The sequence below is a fragment of the Crinia signifera genome, chromosome 2, assembly GCF_055691185.1.
Source record: "Crinia signifera chromosome 2, ASM5569118v1, whole genome shotgun sequence".
NCBI lineage: Eukaryota > Metazoa > Chordata > Amphibia > Anura > Myobatrachidae > Crinia > Crinia signifera.
The window spans coordinates 114,948,072-114,970,008 of NC_139218.1; the positions used below are offsets into that span (position 1 = coordinate 114,948,072).

The 21,937-nt window shown below is 44.2% G+C and overlaps 1 long non-coding RNA gene across 1 annotated transcript; it reads right to left on the minus strand.

Moving 5' to 3' along the window:
* Window positions 1-527: 527 nt before the first annotated feature.
* LOC146058830 (uncharacterized) lies at window positions 528-21,628 on the minus strand. Its single transcript, XR_014469983.1, has 5 exons — window positions 21,513-21,628; window positions 11,559-11,632; window positions 11,386-11,436; window positions 2,655-2,748; window positions 528-611 (listed from the first exon to the last, which is right to left on the minus strand). It is a non-coding gene; the product is annotated as an uncharacterized LOC146058830 (long non-coding RNA).
* Between the last annotated feature and the right edge of the window lie 309 nt (window positions 21,629-21,937).

Genomic DNA, 21,937 nt, shown 5'->3' on the forward strand with positions numbered 1-21,937 from the left:
CTGGGATGATACGCAGAGGTGACTGGTGACAAACTGCAACTTGCCTTCGTGCAAGATTAATTTACGCTCTGCCAGCATCAATGTAACAAATAAATGGAAGACCACACATAATGCCATATTAGTTATGCTCGTATTGTAATGCTGTAGATCAATTTATCAGAAAGTGAAAACTTGGCAGTGTGCACAAGTTTAGCAAATCTTAGCACGGCAGTATATAAGGTATACAAATTCTCGGGATGCAGTTAATTTGCCGGCGGTCGGGATCCCGGCGGTCGGAATCCCGACACTGGAATCCCGACCGCCGAAATCCCGAAACTTTCTCCCTCTGTGGGTGTCCACGACACCCATAGAGGGAGAATAAAATAGCGTGCCGAGCGTAGCGAGGCACCGGGCCCGCTGCGTGGCGAGCGCAGCGAGCCCGTAAGGGGGGGCGATCCATGTCCCCCCCTTATCGGGATTTCGGCGGTCGGGATCCCAGTGTCAAGATTCCGACCGCCGGGATCCCGACCGTCGGCAAATCGTATTGGATCCAAATTCTCCTCTCAAATTTAATTCCAGGTTGGTCCTGTTGTATCTCCCTTTTCTCAATCTCATTGTTGCTTTCTTCTTCCCTACACCAGAGAGAAAATGTTACTGTCAGCAAAGTACTAGTGAATCAAAATGTAATTTATACAGTATGGAATTCTGAGCAGCAGGTTAGATAGAGACTAATTGGGTGATGTAAAACTTGTATTTGTAAGTTGTATTTGATCAATTAAAATGACAAACAATGTTTGAAGAAACTTGATTTGACAACAAAACAAATTGAGGACATTCACACTGTCATAAGAGAACAAGGGAGACATTTACAAGTTCAATTTTAAATTCATCCAAATCAGTGGGTAGGATGTATTGAAGTACGAGTTCAGCAGCTTTGTTTACCATATGTGTTACTATATGTGTTTAGCAACTCCTCTCTCTGCACATCTGACATTATACATACATGTGTAATGATGGGTCACTTGCACATACTATAGGACTGGATACAGGAGTGCACACTAGTTATGGCACCTATCAGCTGTCTAATCACTGACAGCCTGTTAGGAGTATGCACTAAGCACAATTCTTGGACAATTTTGGCAGAGCTCAAAGTCCACTTAAAAATGCCCTTTCTAAAGCCTTGTTGGCAGGCATCCTGGGAACAGAAGGGCTGGGCCGCCATCAGATGGGTGCTAGGGGTACAGTTGTCCAAGGCCCTGGCACTCTGAAGAGAGGGGAGGACTCGGGCCTATCTATCTCAATCTGCCACTGACCAGCCAATCACTGTAATCAGTGTCGGGCTGCGGGTCATTTGCAGCCAACCACACATAATATCCACCTGCTGGCTAGCCACGGATAACACTCATTCAGTGGTAGTCAGCGTTGCCCACTTCTGTGCTAGCCAGCCTTGGAGACTCCTTCACTGCACCAGAACATGATGCGGGTCACCTGCTGCCTGCCACCCAGTGCTCAAGCAGCCCATCGAACCGGTGAGCAACACAGAAAGCCCCCGTATACAGCACAGCCATGTTGTGCCAATGAGCCGGGCAAAGGAGCCGACAGCCTTAAGTGTGCAGCATGAGGAGAGGAGAAGGCAAGCTTGAAAGGTCATTTTATAAATTAGCAGCTCAGCAGTGAGCGGCGGCCCAGGGCTGACACTCTAAACATGCTGTGAATATAATGCGAGGCTAAGACAGGCTGTATCTAAAAGTAATAATTTGTGCAATAGGGGGAGTTTAGGGGGACCTGTCTATTTTGTCAGTCCTGGGACCCACAATTCCTGATGGCGGCCCTGCAGAAGGGACCCACAGAGTCCTAAGCAGACAATCTGGAACTGCTCAGATGGGCTTGTGAACTTTGCCAAAGTACAGAATACTCATGGGGTTTTGTAGTTTTCTCTGTCCTCACATTATTGATATCTCCACTTTCATCTTCTCCAGAGTTTAGGCATTATTCCAACTGCTGTTTCTGCTCCTGATAGCACTCTCCCTTGAGTTACATTAAAAGGTTCTATAGATATTAGTTGATGTCCAAAATCACTTGCTAAATCTTTTAAAGAATTTTAACAAGTGTCACTTTAAGTGGGAGATTTACTAAAATGGAAGTTCTATTTCACATGTGATGTTGCTATTTTCAACCAATCAGAATCTGTACTTTTAAATTTTTTTTGCACTTTCTAGAAGATATTAGATAGAATCTGATTGGTTTCCCATGTGAAGTAAAACTCCCATCTTAGTAAATTTCCCCCAAGTATCATATTATACACATTACAGTATATATATATATATATATATATAGTACAGTATAGATATAGCCAGTTATCATCAGGGGAAGCCCAGTTGAAACGGCTGTCGGGACAGCCATTGTTGCTATTTACCTGCACATGGAATAAACTTCTTATTTTCTTCACCTGAAATTCGCCTGAGTGCTGGTCTTCATCCTTCTGCGGGGGGGTAAGTGTACTGCATTTCTACAATACAGACCTGGCACCGGCAAGTACGTATTTTCGTGGAGTGCCGTCCTACAAACCCACATATATATATATATATATATATATATATATATATATATATATATATATATATATATATATATATATATATATGAAATAATGTTGTAGAATTTGGACAACTTACTTTTCCGCTTCCCCAACTTGTACAAGGCAGGCAAGGGCCACAGCTACTGTCACCAAAATTAACAATTTGGGCATCATCTTGAGATTCTAAAATTCTGTTTAATAAACATACATTGCAATTACTTTATGCATACAGACAGCATTTACACATTATTTCATAGTACAGTATACTGTATATATACAGTATATTGCAAGTTTCTGACTTTGTTCGGAAACCCAAGCGCGGCCATACGCTGTAATCTAGCGTCAGATTCTCGCATGATGCCGAGTCTTTAAAGGCTCGGCGTCCCGAGAATTCAGCGCCATTTCTCACATGCTTCCACAACCTTTGCACAGCTCTGCCGAGTGTAGTCTTATTACTGGCAGTAGTGTGCTGACTGCAGAGGGGTCACTATTTTTGCTCTTCTTTATTGTGTGTGTGTACTGCACCCCAATACACCATACTGAAACTGTCAGAAGTTCTGTGTGTTAATAACCAGCCAACTTGCTGCAGACCTTTGCCTAAATTGAATGAAATCAACCTTGTGAGCTGTAAAGTGGTCAAAATTGTCTGGAAAGGGCTGGAAAATAATATCTGTAAAGTGCCTTTAGTCCTGTTGGAGAAAGTGCATTATATAAATTAAACTTACTTACTTACTTGGCCCAAACAGTTAGCAGGCTAATACCACAGCCATTAGAAACTTTTTATTTAAGTTTCCGGTGCCCCTGGGCAGTGGGCACCAGGCTGATAGCTATACTGTGTAAAAATGAGATAAGGTATGCTTGCAGTTCTACAACTTAACCCAATAGTTTATTCATCTAATTTTTACATAGTATGGCTATCATAGTATGTATAAAAAGTTTCCCCCAGCTGTAGCATTAGCCTGCTGCCTAATTGGGCCCAGTGCTGGTTGTCAAAATACGGAGGACCACTTTTATGTTTTGTTCCCTGTATTTTGGAAACCAGGACCGACCCATGAGCCTGGTGCTGGTTAAAAAAATACAGAGGGACCCCATTTTTTGTCCCCCTGAATTTCTAAAACCAGGACCAGTTCAATGAGCCTGGGGCTGATTATAGCCAGGCCGGAGGACCCATGCTTTAAAAATATATATATTAATATATTTTCTTTTCTACACTGCCCAGCATTGTCCGTATCTGACAGATCTGTATGATGCTGGTGGCTTGTACATATTTGTCTACCATATTTTCAGCACCCAAATACGAATGTGTACAATCGGCTACGATATTGAAAAATACCAATGAGGAGAATACGGCTGTATTCTCCATTCATATTTGTTGGTCTTATACAGCCAATCCCCTTCGTACCCTTTCGTACAGGGAACAACCTTAGTAAATTTCCCCCTTAGTGTCATAGAGATGGGGGGCAAAATTGCCAACCCTCGCAGAAATGGCCGGGTGACTCATTAAAATGATTTAGTGGCACTCATCTAGTTTTCACCTCGTCATTATGAAGCTCAACAGTGATTGACTACTACCATAAATGATGATCCATCATTTAAAAAAAAAAGAAATATCATTTTAATATTCTTCGTATTAGATATATTAAAAATATATGTTATTTTACTTTTAGTAGCTGTGCATCATTCTGTACTTCCAAAATGCAGTTCAACTTTAAAACAGAATTGAAAAGTTCCACTGATGATATCAGTTATCTGTTCAACTGAAATGAAGGACCTTATTCTAACTTGTTTGGAACATGGGTAATTCAGCCTTGTTCCGATGTTTAGGGCTCTGTGCATGGTCTTTTATCTGCATGTGCAGCTCCCTTCTGTGAATGGCTTTTGGGACTTGCATAGTCCCCAGTCATTCACTGGGATTGAGGTAGACCAGAGGCGGACAGCGGTGGGGACAAGGGTCGCCCATAGGATCACCCAGCATTTCATGGGCATGCTGGGCATTCCCATGAGTACACTGGTGGGACAATGTGTTCCTGGGGCAGACCAATGACATCAGCCTGCCTTGTCTTTGTCCTGTCACTCGCAAATAAAAGTCATTTCTCTCTGACTTTTATTTGCAAAGCCAGAAGAATGGTCACTACTCATCAAATGATTTTTGAGGCATGCAAATGGATGTGCCTTCTTTACACATCCCCTCTCATGTTAATGCAGGGATTCAGTGCCGGGAGGGCAGGTATTCAGCGAGGTGGCCTCTCAGGCACTTGGTAAACTGCAATCTTCGCAACTTACCGAGCCAACCAGAATCCACCAACTGTAATTCTGAATTGACTTCTTCTTTTTCCTTCTCAGGAACAGCTAATCAGACTATAATCAGAATTTGAAATCTGAATGTTTCTGCAGAATATTTTCCTGGTGTGCTGCATATTTCAATGATATTGCTAGTTATTCATATACACAACACAACTGAAGTTTATGGAACTGATGTATCAAGCTTCAAATAGTGATAAAGTGGAGAGTGCGAAACAACCAGCCAATCAGCTCCTACCTGTCATTTTTCAAACCAAGCCTGTAACGAGAGTTAGGAGCTGATTGGTTGGCTGCTTTTCACTCTACATTTTAACACTTTTTGAAGCTTGATACATTTGGACCATTATCTAGGTAATTCGGTGATGAAGAAATATTGCATTGCCATTAACATTAGGGGGGAGAGTCAATAAAGGGAAAATATGGTAAAATCCCATTTTTGGGGGTTTACCGCATTTCCCCATTAATTCACTAAAACCTGATTGTCGGGTTTTCACAATGTCAGAAAAGATTATCATTACCCTATAGAAGCCTATGGACTTCTCGTCACAGCAGTGTTTGAAGGATCTATCACAGATCCCTACAGTAGCGTGAACTCATTCCAGTTTCCTGGAGGCAAGATAGATGTTGGTGCCCCACACCCAAACTTCTTGTCTATATCCATAAACAACACAGCAGCATGGGTTACCCAGCACTGGACATTAACTCCAGAAGAAGGTTGAACAAGTCTGGCTTCTAAATTTGCTAACATGAGGCATGCTGCCATGTTTCCTCTAACCGTACTCCAGCCAAGCAAGTCTTCTATACAGAGCTTAGTAATGGAGCACAGTAGAGTGACTGTACATAAACAATACATGGAACCTAGCAGCCAGTATACACTGGGATACAGTACAATATGCTGGTATTTCTAGAGATTCACTCAGGGTAGGCCTAATCTTGTTTATTTTAGTAAACAAGTATAAATGTTGATGCCCATCATGGGATAAACCTTTTAAATGTACACACAATTGTACAGAGAGACAGTAGGAATTGGGGAGGTATGGATCAAAGGTAAATGATGGGTACAGGGAGATAGTGGGTGACAGTAGATACTGTAGGTGACAAGGGGAAGCAGCGGTGACAGGGAGAGAGTAAGTGACTTGAGATAGGTGAAAAAGAAGGAAGGGGTGACATGGAGATAGATGACTGGTGAGGCATGGGTGAGAGGGAGACAGCGGATGACATGCAGATTGGTGACTGGTGGGGCAGGGGTGACAGGGAGATAGTGGTTGACTGATGAAGGGGTGGCCGGGAGATAGGTGACAGGTGAGGCAGTGATGACAGGGATATAGTGAGTGTCTGAGGAGAGTTGACAGGTGATAGTGGTTGGCTGTGGAAGGGGTGACAGGGAGTTACAGTAGGTGACTGGAGAAGCAGGTGTGGCAGGGATATAGTGGGTGTCTGAGGCAGGGGTGAAAGTGAGATAGGTGACTGCTGAGGCATTGATGACAGGAAGATAGTGGTTGACTGAGGCATGGGTGAGAAGGGAGATAGTTGGTGACAGGAGATAGGTAACTGGTGAGGCATGGGTGACAGGAAGACAGTGAGTGACAGGAGGTAAATGACAGGTGATGCAGGTGTGACAGGAACATAGTGGGTGACTAAGAAAGAGGTGACAGAGATATAGGTGACATGTGAGGCAGTGATGACAGGTAGATAGTGGTTGACTGAGGAAGGGATGACAGGGAGATAGGTGACAGGTGAGGCAGTGGTGACAGGGAGATAGTGGGTGACTGAGGAAGAGGTGACAGATGATAGTGGTTGGCAGTGGAAGGGATGACAGGGAGTTAGATGACTGGGAAAGCAGGTGTGGCAGGGATATAGTGGGTGTCCGAGGCAGGGGTGAAAGGGAGATAGGTGACTGCTGAGGCAGTGATGACAGGGAGATAGTGGTTGACTGAGGCAGGGGTGAAATGGAGATAGTGTGTGACAAGAGTTAGGTAACTGGGGAAGCAGGGGTGATAAAGAAACAGTGTTTGACAGGAGGTAAATGACAGGAGAGGCAGAGTTTACAGGGACATATTGTGACAGGGAGATAGTGGGTGACTGAGAAAGGGGTTAGAGGAAAAAGTCCTTTAGAATGTAAGCTCTCCTTTAGAATGTAAGCTCTCACAAGCAGGGCCCTCTCTCCTTATGTGCCTTTCTTAGAATATATATACCTCTGCCACCCTGATAATTGCTTCAGTGTCCTGTCCCCTGGTGCAACTATCCATATTAACCATGTACTTGTCCTAAACTGTCTTGTACTGTAATTTGTTATGTGTTTTTGATTATAACTATGCTCTGTAAAGTGCCGCGGAATCTGTGTGCGCTATATAAGAAACTGTTAATAAATAAATAAAGTTGAATGAGGACATGGAACCGAGGCTTGGCTAAACACACAATGAGCATGCGCAGAGAGCATCCGGAGAAGCTGGACGAGCATTAGAAATACACGCCAATGGGGGCGGAGCATGGCTTGTTAAATAACTGAGACGAGACACACTAAAGTTATCTGATGAAGCCGCTGACCGGGAGACCCAGAAGCCGGAGCTGAGCGTTCTAGAGAAGGCTGCACAGATAGGAGGCACCAGCAGCCAGGACCCAGCTCCAGGTGTGCAAGGTTTACCCCACAAGTGGAATATAAAGCATTGGACTCGACAGCCACTAAGCATAAGTATTAAGCTTCCAATCTATATAAACTAATGCTGCTTTGCTGCTATCTAAATCTGCATGCATGGATGGTTAACCATTGCCAGCTTTCAAACAATGAGCTTGGAATGAGCACAGTGTGTGTGTTTATACTGTGATCCTGCAGCTACAAAATCTAAACTAAAATTGCTATTGATTACTCGGATAAGCATAAAGTTGAAGTAAAGTGACTATATGCACCATGCCTGCAAATAATCACAATCACAGCAAAATCACACCCATAACCCATTTGAGGGTAAAATTAAAGTGGCCACATTAGTACTTTCAGGTTTCCACAAGCATCTGAATGCACATATTTACCGATTGCCATTTTTATTTTATACACCTAGAAAGTCCTGTCTGGATTACAATATTATTTTACCTTTAAACTCACATAGTCTCATAACTAAAATATCCTACTTTCAAATTCAATGTCTGCACTCACTTTGACTTAAATGAGATTTTAGAACAGCTTTCCATTTTTCTAAACCAGCAATCATTTCAAATACATGGCAAAATCAACCTGTTTTTTCAGTGTAAATGATTGCTGCTTTTAAAAAAAATGGGAAAACTCTCCCAAAATCTCTCACTTTATGATGCTAACATCTCATTACAGTTGGCCACTAATCTGCTTCATCTCCTCTCTCCCACTGTCTTACATCCAACTCTCTACTTCCCTACTTCTGTCCCGTAGCCACATTTTATCTCACCTCTCCCCCATTACCCCACCATAAAAGCCCTCATCCCTCCATCCTCTCCCTGTCACCTCACTTACATCCACATACTGAACTTCCTCCCTACCTACCTCCTGCAGGTTCCTTTCCTAGCTAATGAACTTGCACCATCACTACACTTATTTTATCTCTGCCTCTAAAATAATATCACCTCAACAGACCAGGAACCCTGATAATTTCATTCACCATCTTTTTGTTATCTGGAATGCCAGATCTGTCTGTAATAAAATGGTCCCCACCTGTGACCTTTTCATCTCCAACTCCCTGAATCTTCTAGCCATTACTGATCCTTGTATTTCCACCTCTGAAACCACTTCTTCCTCATATTCTAATGACAATTTTCACTACCCCAACTCCCCAATCCATCTCTTGATCATTTCCTGCTCTGTTTTAGCTTTTCCCTTTGTGAGCCTAAATCAGATCTGACGGCAGGACAAAATTGTTCTCAAAATTGGCAAAATCATGTGCACTGCAGGTGGAGGCAAATTTAATATGTGCTCTCATTCTACTTTATTGCCCTCTTCATCTCATATTTGAAGAACATCATCTCTTCAAACCACAATATATTTTAACTGTCAACTCCCTCCACTTCCATTCCTTGCCATGACTCATTTAATCACTATCTACCCTTTTATTTGCCAAATACCTCATCCCACCCCCTCCCTTCCTCCATACCTTTCTCATTCTTCCTGTTCCCATCTTGCCCTCTTCCTCAATATCTCCCTCTCATCAGAGACTGTCCATTCTGACTTCAAACATGCCCTTGTCTGCCCTATTATTAAACCTATGCTTGATCCTAACTACTGAACAATGCCTCTTCTCCTTTTTGCCTTCAAACTCCTTGAGCATAGTATCTGCAATTGCCTCACTGGCTTTCTATCCTTCCTTCAGTCCGGCTTCCATCATCTCTACTCCAAAAAATATAACCCTCATAAAAGTCTGTAATTACCTTCTTACCACTAAATCCAAGAGCACCTATTCTCTTTTTAATTTCTAAGACCTTTCGGCTGCTAGATCTTTCTACTGTGGACGTTCCTTTCCTTTTGAAAAATGTTCACTCTCTTAGTCTTATTATATGTCTCCTCTAATGACTTAACCTCCCATCACTTCCACTAACAGTAGGTGTCCCACAAGGTTCTGAAGTTGGACATATCCTTTTATTTCTATATACATGCTCTTTAGATGAGCACATTAGCTCATTTAACTTCCATTGTAATGTCTGTGCAGGGAACACTCAAATTTACATTTTCTCCTTGGACCTCTATCCTCTTTCCAACTGTCTCTCTGCTATCTAAACTTAACATGTCTAAGACAGAGCTGAGTACACTTCTGCATAATCTCAGCTCCCACAAAATGTAGTTTCCATTAATTGCACAACTATCTCCTCTAGCCCATAAGTGAAGCACAATATCTTGGAATTATCTTTTGACCCCCCCCCCCCCCCCCCCCTCCTTCAAACCACACATTCAATACTTCTCACAGTCCTGCTATTTATAACTCAATAATATTAATAGTATCAGAAACTCTCCTAACCAGAATAGTACTAAGTCTATTATTCACTTACTTGTAATATCTAGATTGTGATATATTATCTGTAAATTGAAGATGTAATCTATTTTTCTAATGATGGAGACAAAGGGGGGATTGCCATACCCATTGTATGCCTGCCAATATGCACAATATAGATACATTAGACTATACACCACAGGGCACATTTGGGTCTGTATGTAGAGCACTGCAATATGGCAGGGCCACACATCTTTGAAGGATTTTTGCTCTTAATTAAGACTTGTAAAAAACTTGTAGAAACTGCGTAAATATTTTCAATTTTGTTGTCTCTCCTTTGCAGACTTCTAAAACATTTTTAATCGGTTCTGTTTTTGTAAATTAATATTTCTGTTCTGGCTTTCATTCATCCTTTATTACGATCCTGTCTTCATCAGATAATCACTTTTGATTCTCATTGTTTCAATATGGTAGACACCATTGCCATTTAAGCTTATATACTGTACATGAAATCATGTTCCAGCTTTATGCTACATTTCATCACTGTGTCAGATTATGTTTCAATGTGTGTTTTTTCCAGAAAAAAAGTCCCCTGCTAACCCTGAATCATATGCCATTCACTGTATTTATTTATATCTGAGAGAATTATGGAAATATTAAATATTAAATCAAAATAATGTTAGAAATTGTATTTTTATATTAGCAATGTGATTTATTATTTTAATAGATCCTTGGTTTGCCAACTCTTTCAATTCTGCATTATTGCAATAACTCTACTTCAGTCTGCACAGTATTTCTTTCCCAGTCGTGGAGATCACTATGTTGTTACCAAACTTCTACCAGACACTTATTTTTGATATTTGTTTTAGAAACTAAGATTATAGTATTAAATGATACCCCTTTTACACCAAAAACGCCAGGTCGCACCTGGGTTTTGATCCCTGCTTCAAGCCGGGTGCGACCCGGCGTTTGCTCCGTTTTACACCGCCCGCAGTCCCCCACCGCCACTTGGAGATGATGTCAGCTCCAAGTGCCGATCGCCGCCGCCGGGACCTGTACCGCTGGGCTGGGGGCAAGCCCAGCACTAAGGTAATCTGCTCGGCTTCCCCCAGCCCCCGGGCACCCCCCAGCCCTTGTCCGGGAGGTGAATGGATGGCGCACACAGGCATCCATTCACCTCCTCCGCTGCCACTTCTGCTGTCTGTAGAGTATAGAATACAGCAGCGCAGGCTGTGTGTTCCCCCCTTCCCCCCCCCGTCCAACCTGCGGACGCTGCGGTCTGCAGGTTGTATGTCCCCCATTGATGTAATGGTCATGCCAGGTCCTAGCCGTGTTCTACTCAGGTCAGGACCTGGGTAGAAGTCCCATGTAATGGGACACGGCATGTCCCATTTACACTGCCGCTGACCCGGGTCTGACCTGCCGAAGACCCAGGGTTTTGAGGCGGTATAAAAGGGGTATTTGATATGTCTGACTTTAAGCAATAACATTTTCTTTATCTAACTACATGTGGGTATTTCTATATTATGTGCTAATAATAACATATTGTAATTGATCAATAATTGTATAATCCATACTCACCTCGTTCCTTGAATTCTTGAATTCAGCAAAATCTTTTTTTCCCTACAAGTGCTAAATATAAATAATTTCAGAGGTGAGTGATATTCAGCCCTTCAATATTTGAGGTAAACATGGCATACAAGTCACAAGCAGCTGATATTGCGCAAACAATGCAACATAATCTTATGATTTACCACTTATAATGAGAACCTGAGCTCCATCCGGTTCTCACAGGAGATTACTGTTTATTTATTAAGCTTCAGTGGTCCTGCAAAAAGACAAAGGGCAAAATAAAACCTACAATTTCTTTAAGGGGTATATACAATATTATTTTTTATATCCTCACCTAGCACCATTTGTATAGAAATTAGAACAGTGGAAATTCTGTACAGAACAAGTCCTGAGATTGTGTCTCAGAAATTAAATTGACAGATTGAGGTATTCACGGGGAAGGATGGGGGTGCAGGCAGCCAGCATTCAGGAAAACAGGGGCCTCGTAATGCCCCCTGTGACTGCAAGTCTGAGTAAGGTTAGACTTACTCAGGCTTGCAGTTGTAGATGAATAAGGGGATTTTTGGTTCTTACCTGTAAAATCCTTTTTTCGTAGGCCAAGGTGGATGCTGGGAAAATGGGTATTCCAGGTCTGGGAGGACCGGGAACCAAGGAGTACTATGTATTTAAGACAGTGCAGCCCGTAGCTCCTCCCCCTAATAACCCTTCCTGTCCTCAGAGACCAGTTTTAACTTAACAAGCCGAGGAATAGGGATAGAAGTTGAAGATCCATTCAACAGAACATACAAACAAGGGCAGTCAACTACTGCCAACTAACTTAACTGTTGATTTGGAGCACAAGAGTGTGCGCCCAGCATCCACCTTGGCCTACGAAAAAAGGATTTTACAGGTAAGAACAAAAAATCCCCTTTTTTCTAACGGCCCAGGTGGATGCTGGGAAAATGAGACGTCCTAAAGCTGTTGTCCCCTAAGAGTGGGAACGCTTCCGAGCTGCAATGAGAACACCTCTGCCAAAGGCTGCATCAGCCGAGGCGAAAGTGTCAAAACAATAAAATGTACTGAATGTGAATGTGAGCAGAAGACCATGTGGCTGCCCTACAAATGCTCTCAGCCAAGACACCAGCCCGCATAGCCCATGATGTCCCCACGGACCTAGTGGAGTATGCCCACACCGAATGAGGGACTGGCAGACCAGCCGACATGTATGCCTGATGGATTGTATAATATAACCAACGTGCCAGTGTACATTTAGATGCTGGCCACCCAGGCTTCTGCGCACTGTACAGGACAAACAGAGAATCAGTTTTCCTGATGCTTGCTGTTCTTGTGATGTAAAGGCGCAAGGCCCTAACAACGTCCAAGGACTCATCCACCGATGAAGTTTCGCTCCCATCCGTTGAAGAAGGGTGTGGTGAATAAACCAGGACTAAAATGTCCTCATTAATGTGGAATTTTGATACCACTTTGAGGAGATAGTACAGTCTAGTACGGAGGACTGCTCTGTCTTCGTGAAAGATCAGAAACGGGGATTTACATGAAAGAGCACTGAGGTCTGATACCCTACGGGCTGAAGAAATTGCCAGTAGGAACAAAGTTTTCTGAGTGAGCCAGGGGAGACCCACAGAATCCAACAGCTCAAAAGGTGATTTAGTATTTTAGGACCGAAGCCAAATCCCATGGATAGGCTGGAGGTCTAACAGGGGTTTGGAGATGTAAGACTCCCGGCAGGAAGGTATGGATAGTGGCAGATGTTGCAATCTTCTGTTGGAACAACACAGACAGAGCTGACACCTTTAGGGATGTGTGGCTGAGGCCTAGTTCTAGGCCTGACTGAAGAAAAGCTAGAATTCCGTCCAGCCGATATATGCAAGGGTTAAACCCTTTAGGCTCGCACCACAGAAAATATTTGTGCCAGATTATGTGATAGATCCTTGCAGAAGAAGGTTTCCTGGCTGCCAACATGGTCTTGATTACTGTAAATCCCCTTGTTTTCAGAACTAAATGCTCAATAGCCGCCCTGTCAAAGCTAACCTGTGAATGTCGGGATGTTGGCAAGGGCCCTGTGACAGTAAGTCCGGACGTAGAGGCAAGGGAAATGGAGGTTCCTTGGATAGACAGAGCAGGTCTGGGTACCATGACTGTCTTGGCCATTTGGGGGCAAACAAGATTACTACCACCTGTTCTCGTTTGATTCTTTGGATGAGGCGTGGCAGAAGAGCTATCGGAGGGAACTCATAGACCCTTTGGAAGGGCCATGGAGTGGACAGAGCGTCTTTCAGACAGGCTTGAGGATCTCTTTTTCTTGAGCAGAACAGTGGCAGCATCTTGTTGTGGCGTGATGCCATGAGGTCCACTTGTGGAAGTCCCATCGATCCACCAGGAGATCGAACACCTCTGGATGAAGGAACCACTCCTGAGTGTATTGTTTGGCGACTCAGGAAGTCTGCCTCCCCATTTAAAACTCCGGGAATGTACACCGCTAATAGGGCTGAAAGATGTCTTTCTGCCCACTTTAGAATGTGAGACACCTCCTGCATTGCTGCCCGGCTTTTTGTCCCACCCTGATGATTGACGTATACAACAGCCTTTGCGTTGTCCGTCTGAATGCATACAGGTCTTCCGTGAAGAAGGTTCCCTGATTCGCTGAATGTCCTGTGAATGGTCCGTAATTCTAGGACATTTATCAAGAGTCTGGACTCTTGATGTGTCCAAAGACCCTGGAAGGAGTGTTGTAGTACCACTGCTCCCCAGCCCTTTAGGTTTGTGTCTGTGGTGACTACTGTCCAATCCTGAATTGCAAATAAACGACCCTTCTTGAGTTTCTCCGACTGGAGCCACCATAGAAGGGAGATCCGAGCCTCCTGGGTTAGTATCAGGAACTGGGTTTTCAAGTGGAGCTGTAACCCACTCCAGCGATTTAGTAGAGCTAATTGGAGTGTGCAAGAATTAAATTGTCCGAACTCCACCATTGGGAAAGTGGAGACCATTTTCCCTACCACTTTCATGCACATATGAATTGACACTCTGTGTTGTTTGCGGAAGGATCGAATGAGCTCCTGTAACTCCAACCTTTTTTCCCGGGGTAAAAACACTTTCTGTGAGACTATGAGGGCTCCAAGATGAATTATGGAAGTTGCCGGAGTCAGGCTGGACTTTCTCCAATTGACCAACCAGCCATGCGTCTGGAGTAGGTCTGTTGTTATCTGTAAGTGAGACTGGAGGATGTCCATTGACTGTGCCAAGACTAGAAGGTCATCCAGATACGGTAAGATCCGTATTCCCTATTTGTGAAGATGGGCTGCCATTACCGCAATCACCTTCGTGAAAACTCATGGAGCGGTGGAGAGGCCAAATGGAACTTTAAATGATGCTCCAGTACTGCGAACAGAAGGAAACGCTGATGTGTTAACTTTATGGGGATGTGGAGAAATGCGTCCTGGATATCCAGGGACGCCAGGAAATCCCCCAGTTCTATTGATTGGAGAATAAACTTGAGTGATTCCATGCAGAACTTTGGCACTCAAAGGAACAAATTCAGCCTCTTTAGATTGAGAATTGGATGGTAAGAACCGTCTGGTTTGTTTACCAAGAAGAGGTTTGAATAAAAGCCTGTTCCCCTCTACGCAGGAGGGACCGGAATTATCACTTGTGAATGTAGGAGAGTCGAGATTGCTCTCTCGAGGGCTGCCGTCTTCGATGGATTTGCAGGAAGACCTGTTGTAAAAAATTGAACTGGAGGTCTGGACCAAAAGGTGAGGGAGTAGCCTTGTGACAGAACATTCATAACCCAAGAGTCTGTTGTTGAGTCTATCCAAATCCATGTGAACCAAAGAAGGTGTCCTCCTACCGCCATTTCTGACGGCATAGGACTTTTGGCATCAAGCTGTCGGTTTGTCAGCCTGTTTAGGAGCGTGTCGACGACCTGTCCAGCCCTGTCACTGCTTGGGTTTCTGTTTATTGATGGAGGGCTGAAATCTTGTAGAGGTCTTAGCTCTTGCCTTACTTTGTGGTCTGAAAAACCGAAAGGACTGTTGTTTTGGCTTTGACACGGAAGAGGGAAGAAAAGCAGACTTGGAGGCTGCCAATGAAGTAACTATTTTGTCCAATTCTGGACCAAAAGGCATTGTCCCTGTAAATGGCAAGGCTTCTAATGCCCTCTTGGAGTCGTTATCTGCCTTCCATGACCTGAGCCAGAGAGCTCTTCTGGCAGCCACTGACAGGGCAGAAACCTTTGATGCAAATACACCCCCATCTAGAACACTCTCACTGAGGCAGGTGATAGCCTCTCTGATATTGTCTACCAATGCCAAGAGTTCAGACCTGTGAGTGCCCGATTGTAGGCCCTCAAGTAATTAATCTGCCCAGTAAGCTATAGCCATGGTAGTCCAGGCGGCTGCAAAGGAAGGGCGACTGGAATACATTGATTTAGGAAATCGATCCAATTTCTTATCAACCGGGTCCTTTAGTGAAGTGACATCCGGTATAGGTAGAGTGGTAGGCTTCACTAGTCTAGTGACGTGGGCGTCTACCTGAGGATGGATCTCCCACTTTTTATACTCCTCTGGATAGGATAGAAGGCTTAAATCTGCTTTGAAAGCAGGAATTTTTTATTGGGGTGTTTCCAGGCTTCCTGGAATATTTTGTCCAGCTGCGCGGACTGTGGGAACACTGCTGGGTCCTTCTTTTTCCTTTTGAAAACAGGGCCCTCAGAAGGAGGTTGGAACTCAGGGTCCTTAATGCTTAGGCATGATCGGATAGATTTAATCCGACTTTCCACCCTAGCCTGGGTCATATGATCCTCATCAGGTTTAGGATCCTCCTTCTCCACAGGGTCATCTGTGTTGAGGTCATCATCAGCGTCTGTATCTTGTGCAACCAAAGGTTGCATTCCATTACGTCGCGCAGGAGCATGAGCACCAGAGGCCCCTAAGGCCTGCTGTAGTGAAGATGATACCTGTACTAGGCCTTGCACAGATTGTAACAGATTGTGTTTATGCCCAATAATGTGTAAACAACAAGGCAGCACTGTATCCTGACACTAATAGACAGATTAGTGACTAAGAACTGCTATAATGCACAATGCAGCTCGTTCACAGAATATGAGAAACACAGAAAAGGTGTTGTATACTGACACTAATAAACAGATTAGTGAGTAAACACTGCTATATTGCCTATTGCAGCTAATTCACAGAATCTGTGAAAACAACAGGGAAAGTGCTGTACACTGACACTAATAAACTGATTAGTGTCTAAATACTGTTGCTCTGCTATTACAGATAACGTGTAGATGACAATCTTCACATTTATAAAAACAATAAACTGCAGAAAATAACAAATACAGTGAAACAGTACAGTATTTATACAGCCTTTCACACAGAAAATAATGTACTAAATCCATCAGCAACAAAAACAGTGAAGGTGAGGGTTAAACCTGGACACTGAGAAAACAGGGGGGCGGGGCGGAGGAATGAGTTTCCATGTAAACTCCAGCCCCCTCCTCAAACCGCAGAGCACACACTCATTTTTTGAGTGAAAATCTGCCCTGGTGGTCTAGCGGTGCGCACGGCATGAGCCAGGTACCACTGCCAGGACCGCCGGTAGCAACCACCCCCCCCCCCACTGGCGATGTGAGCCGCGTATTCCGAATCCCCACGAATGGGGAGCCGCTTACCTTACACTTCTGACCCGGCCGTGGCTCCCTCCCAGTGCAGGGAGATGACTGGTGTGTTCCGGCCAATAGGTCCGGTCACCAGTCACCGGGAAGAAGCTGTGCGGGTGTCAGCGTTAGCGCTGCTGCTGCGCTGACACCCTGTGTAAAAATAAGAAAACAATAAAGACAACAAAGATAATTCTACAACAGACTAATTCTACAACAGCCTATTCTTAACAGCCCTCTCCTTGAAAAAAGCGTCCTGTTCCTCAGAGCACCAAGGAAAAAACTGGTCTCTGAGGACAGGAAGGGGTATTAGGGGGAGGAGCTACGGGCTGCACTGTCTTAAAGACATAGTAATCCTTGATGCCCGGTCCTCCCAGACCTGGAATATCCATTTTCCCAGCATCCACCTGGGCCGTTAGAAAAATCATGATTAATGTTTGCGCTGTTTATCTACAGTATAACTGAGATCTTATAGCAGTTTCTAGTAGTCACAAATACAGGAAGGAGTTGGTATGTACCTCCTCCATCTACATTGCTAAGGATTGCATATGCTCATCTGCTGTGAGCAGTTTAGAATACAGTATATGATCCAACCTAAATCAGACAATTGGTTCATATCTTCTGGGAACTCACTCCCATCTAATTAGACATCAGGATATTGAACATTTTTAGTTAGCTTAATTTTGCCAATAATTGTATGTTTTTATTTACATATTCTACAAAGAGTACAATAATGCATTAAATGATGTGGGACTAGAAAATACATACTTGCTGTATAGTTGGCAGATTTGTTTTGGAGTTTTAAAAACAATAACAATAAAGTGGCCTCAAATTACACCAAAATTAATTTTAACATTTTTATTTATTTAAGAGAAAGTTTCTTTTTATATATTTTTTTACATTAAAAAATGCACAAATCTTCCATTTAAAATACCTTAAAAAAAATCGACATGTTTGACATCTATACAGGCTAAATTTCATTTGTTTCCACATTTAAACTGAAATGCATTGTTTAACTTTATTACACTGGGTGAAGTGCCCATATAAAATAGATTTTCAGAATAGACACAAACACTGCAAAAAAAACTAAAAGTCTATACAACGCAGTAAAAAGAGTGTGGACAAATGAAATTTTTAACTCTTCCCAATTTTATATTTAAAATTGTTATATTAATATATGTAATCATTTTACTAGAAAAATAATGGAAAACCTTCTGAAGCACTAAGGGGGTATTCAATGTTCATCGGAAACAGCAAAGCTTTCGACAGATTGCCTGTTTATCCCCTTTCAACTGGCAGATTTGCTACCACCAGTCTAGACTTTCAGTCCTATTCATAGTTTCCTTACGATATGCCTATAGGTGAAAACAGACAAATGAGGTGGAATGTGAGCATTGCAGATTAGCTTTCACACCTCCACAGTCTATATTTAAGCTGTGTTTGTGGTGTGGTCTTTTGACATTTTGACTTGCTGCAGAACTGAGAAGTGCAACAAGTGAAAAGTGTCTTGTTTGCAAGTTACAGATGTAGCGCCGCTCACTCTTGCCTGGCGCAGCCAGATCCCTTTCACTGGTGAGTGCCGGCAATAGGGACTGGGACGCACGTGCGTCTCACACGCACGCTCGCCCTAGTATTGTGGAGGCTGATCAGCGTCTCCCTGCCCGTCTCCGCTTTAGGGAGACACTGCCCAATTCAGGGGGGGGGGTCGGGGCAGTGAGGGGGACCGTCGGTGATGGCGGGGGGAGGCTGCGGGGACCCCCGGCAGGCTTCATTGCCACAGGGCGCGCAAGCGTCTCGTGCGCCCCTGGCAGTAGCCGGCCACTGGTGGAGCGGCAGCGGCTCCATCTGTATATCAAGTTTAGTGGGTTGCAGGGCTGCTTTAGGGGTGTATGGCATGCCATGTGCCTTGGTTTGGGTGGGGCTGGTGTGTTTTTTAAATGTGTTTTGTGATTTCAATGTTTTTTCTTTGCAGCTTTTAATGGGATAGCAAGTTTAGCGTTTGCAGGAGTGATTTTGGGGTGTATGGCATGCCATGTGTCTTGGTTTGGGTGGGGTTGATGTGTTATTAAAATGTGTTTGGTGATTGAAATGTTTATTTCTTTGCAGCTTTTTAATGGGATAGCGAGTTTAGGTGTTGCAGAGTGTTTGAGGTGTGTGGTACACCATGTGCCTTGTTGTGGTTGTTGTCTTTATTTAAATGTTTTTGGTGCTCAAAATTTTTTTATATGCAGGTTTTTAATATGATAGCAAATTTACGGTTAGCAAGGGGGGGGGGGGGGGTTTGAGGTGTATGGCATGCCATGTTCCTTGGTTTTGTTTAGGTTATTGTCTTTTTTTTTAAATGTGTATAGTGATTAAAATATTTTTTTCTTTGCAGGTTTTTAATGGGATATCAAGTTTAGGGGGTGCAGGGGGTTTTGGGGTGTATGGCATGCCATGTGCCTTTTGTTGGTGGGGTAGGTGTATTTTTAAAATGTGTTTGTTGATTGTAATGGTTTTTTTTTTCTTACAACTTTTTAATACGATAGCAAGTTGCAGAGTGTTTTGGGGTGTGTGGCATGCCATGGTTTTGTTGGGGTTGTTGTCTTTATTTAATTGTGTTTGGTGCTGGTTTAGGTGGGGGCAGGTGTGCTTTTTAAATGTGCTTGGTGATTAAAATGTTTTTTTTTTAATGGGATAGCGAGTTTTGGGTTGCAGGGGGAGGGGGTGTTGGGGTGCAACATGCCTCCCAGGTCGGTATGCATTTCAGCATTCTGGGTCTGGCCTGCTTGCGTCAGATGGCCAGGAGACGGGGGATGTTACCCGGCCGCTAACTGTGCGGCCTATTGTTCTTCGTGGTCCCCTGTGGCTGAGAAGTTAGGGAGAGATCCACACACGAGGATGCTGCTACTGTTTCTCCCAGGCAGAGATTAAGCTGTCAGCCATGTACAAGTGGACTTGACAGCCTCCAGGAGCAGCAGCAGTGAGCTTGCAGATGCATAAGCGCTACCACCCTCCACCCCCCTTAACAGCAACAGTCAGTGGGTCTAGAACAGGGGATGGAGCTACCTGTGCCAAGGGGCGGGGCTAAATGGTTAAAAGCCAAGTAAGTGGAGCCACACTCACAGTCAGTCAGTGACTCAGTGTGTATGGCCAATATGTATAGAAGCAGCCATGCTATAGGAAGCATTATCTGTGTAGGCAGGGCAGGTCCTGTGGGCATTAGGCACTATGCATGTAAACATCTCTGCTACTGGAGGCATTAAGCGTGTAATCAGCAGTGCTGCTACTGGGTACATTGTCACTGCTCCTGGGACCTGGGGCATTATGTGTGTTAGCGGTGCTGCTCCCAGGGTTTGTTATGCATGTAAGCGTCACTGCTACTGGGTGTGTTATGCGTATTAGTGGCACTGCTACTGGGTGATTTATGTGTGTTTGCGGTGCTGTGATTTGAGCACTATATATATGAGACAAATCAAGAAGTCACGGTTGACACCATCTTTTCCAGTAACTAAGATCATTCCGCACTGATTTTGAAAACTTCCATAAATTTTGTTAGGACCCCAAGGCACTTTATACATAACCAAGTACATTGCACACCCCTTTGTAGGTCCACAAGGCACTTTTCACATAACAGATGGAGCACCTCTAAGCCAGCGCCGGGGCTCACCAGATTGCCCCCGCTGGCGAGCCGGCTCTCCATCTGACTGGGACGCGTGAGCGTCCCACATGCACACGCGTCCCAGTTACAGTGCGTCGGGGGACACGAACCCTGCCTTTCTCTGCTTCAGGGAGATGAGCAGGGTTAAGGGGAAGGAGCGGGGAGGTGGGGGACTGTGTGTGTGTGACCATGTCGGGGACCACATCGGGGACCGTCGGCGGGAACTTGGGGGAGCTCCGTTAGAAGTGGATGCGTGCGCATCCCTTTCCGGCGGCTGGCGGGGGGCGGCGGTTGGTGATCCAACCGCCAGCCCCTGGATAGAAGAGAGATGTTCCATCTGTAGGTACATTTGCACACCCCTAAGTAGGTCCACAGGGCATTTTACACTTTGCCAGGTACAGATGGAGCCATTCTCATTAGAAGCCCCGCAGCACTATCCCCGCTCCCTGCTTATCTACCCGCTCCCTACCTGCTCTGCCCACTCCCTGTCCGTCTCCCTGAAGTGGAGAATGGCAGGGATGCACCCTGTCCCCGCTTCCTGCCACCCAGCTGAGAGGGACACGTGAGCGAGAAAGATGCTCGCACAACCCTGCCACCCGCCAGCTCCACCAGAAAAAGCGCCATTGCAAGCTGGCAGGCTTGCTCAGAGGGGCACAATCTGTACATTTGCATACCCCTAGGTAGGCCCATAAGGCACTTTACTCAAATTAGTACATTTGCACACACATAGGTAGGCCCAAAAACCACTTTACACTTCACCAGGTACATTTCCATACCTCAAGTTACTGTAGGTCCACAAGGCACTTTAATTTTCACACATTTAGGGGTATATTAACTCACCTGGTACAGAGTAGGGATGGTCCATAGAGGCAGGTCCATTAGAAATAGAGGCCAATCATGGTTAAGGTACAACTTGGGTTCCCCTTGAATAAGCTTCTATGGTTTAAAGGTGACCCTGCAGGGAAACAGTAAAGACAAGAAAAATAAATGTTTAAAAAAGGTAAACACATTACACTTTGCAGAGGGAAACTTGGTGAAGCATTCATTGCAAGAAGAAAATTGGGGAGGTCCAATAGAAGTAGACATCAACCACGGTCAAGGTATACATCTAATTCTTTGGTTCCACTAGAATAAGCTTTCATAATACTGATGTAAAAAAGTAGACACATTTCACTTTGCAGAAGGAAACATGTTTATTTATTTATTTACAGTTTCTTATATAGCGAAGCAGATTCCGTTGCGCTTTACAATAGTAGACAGTGATA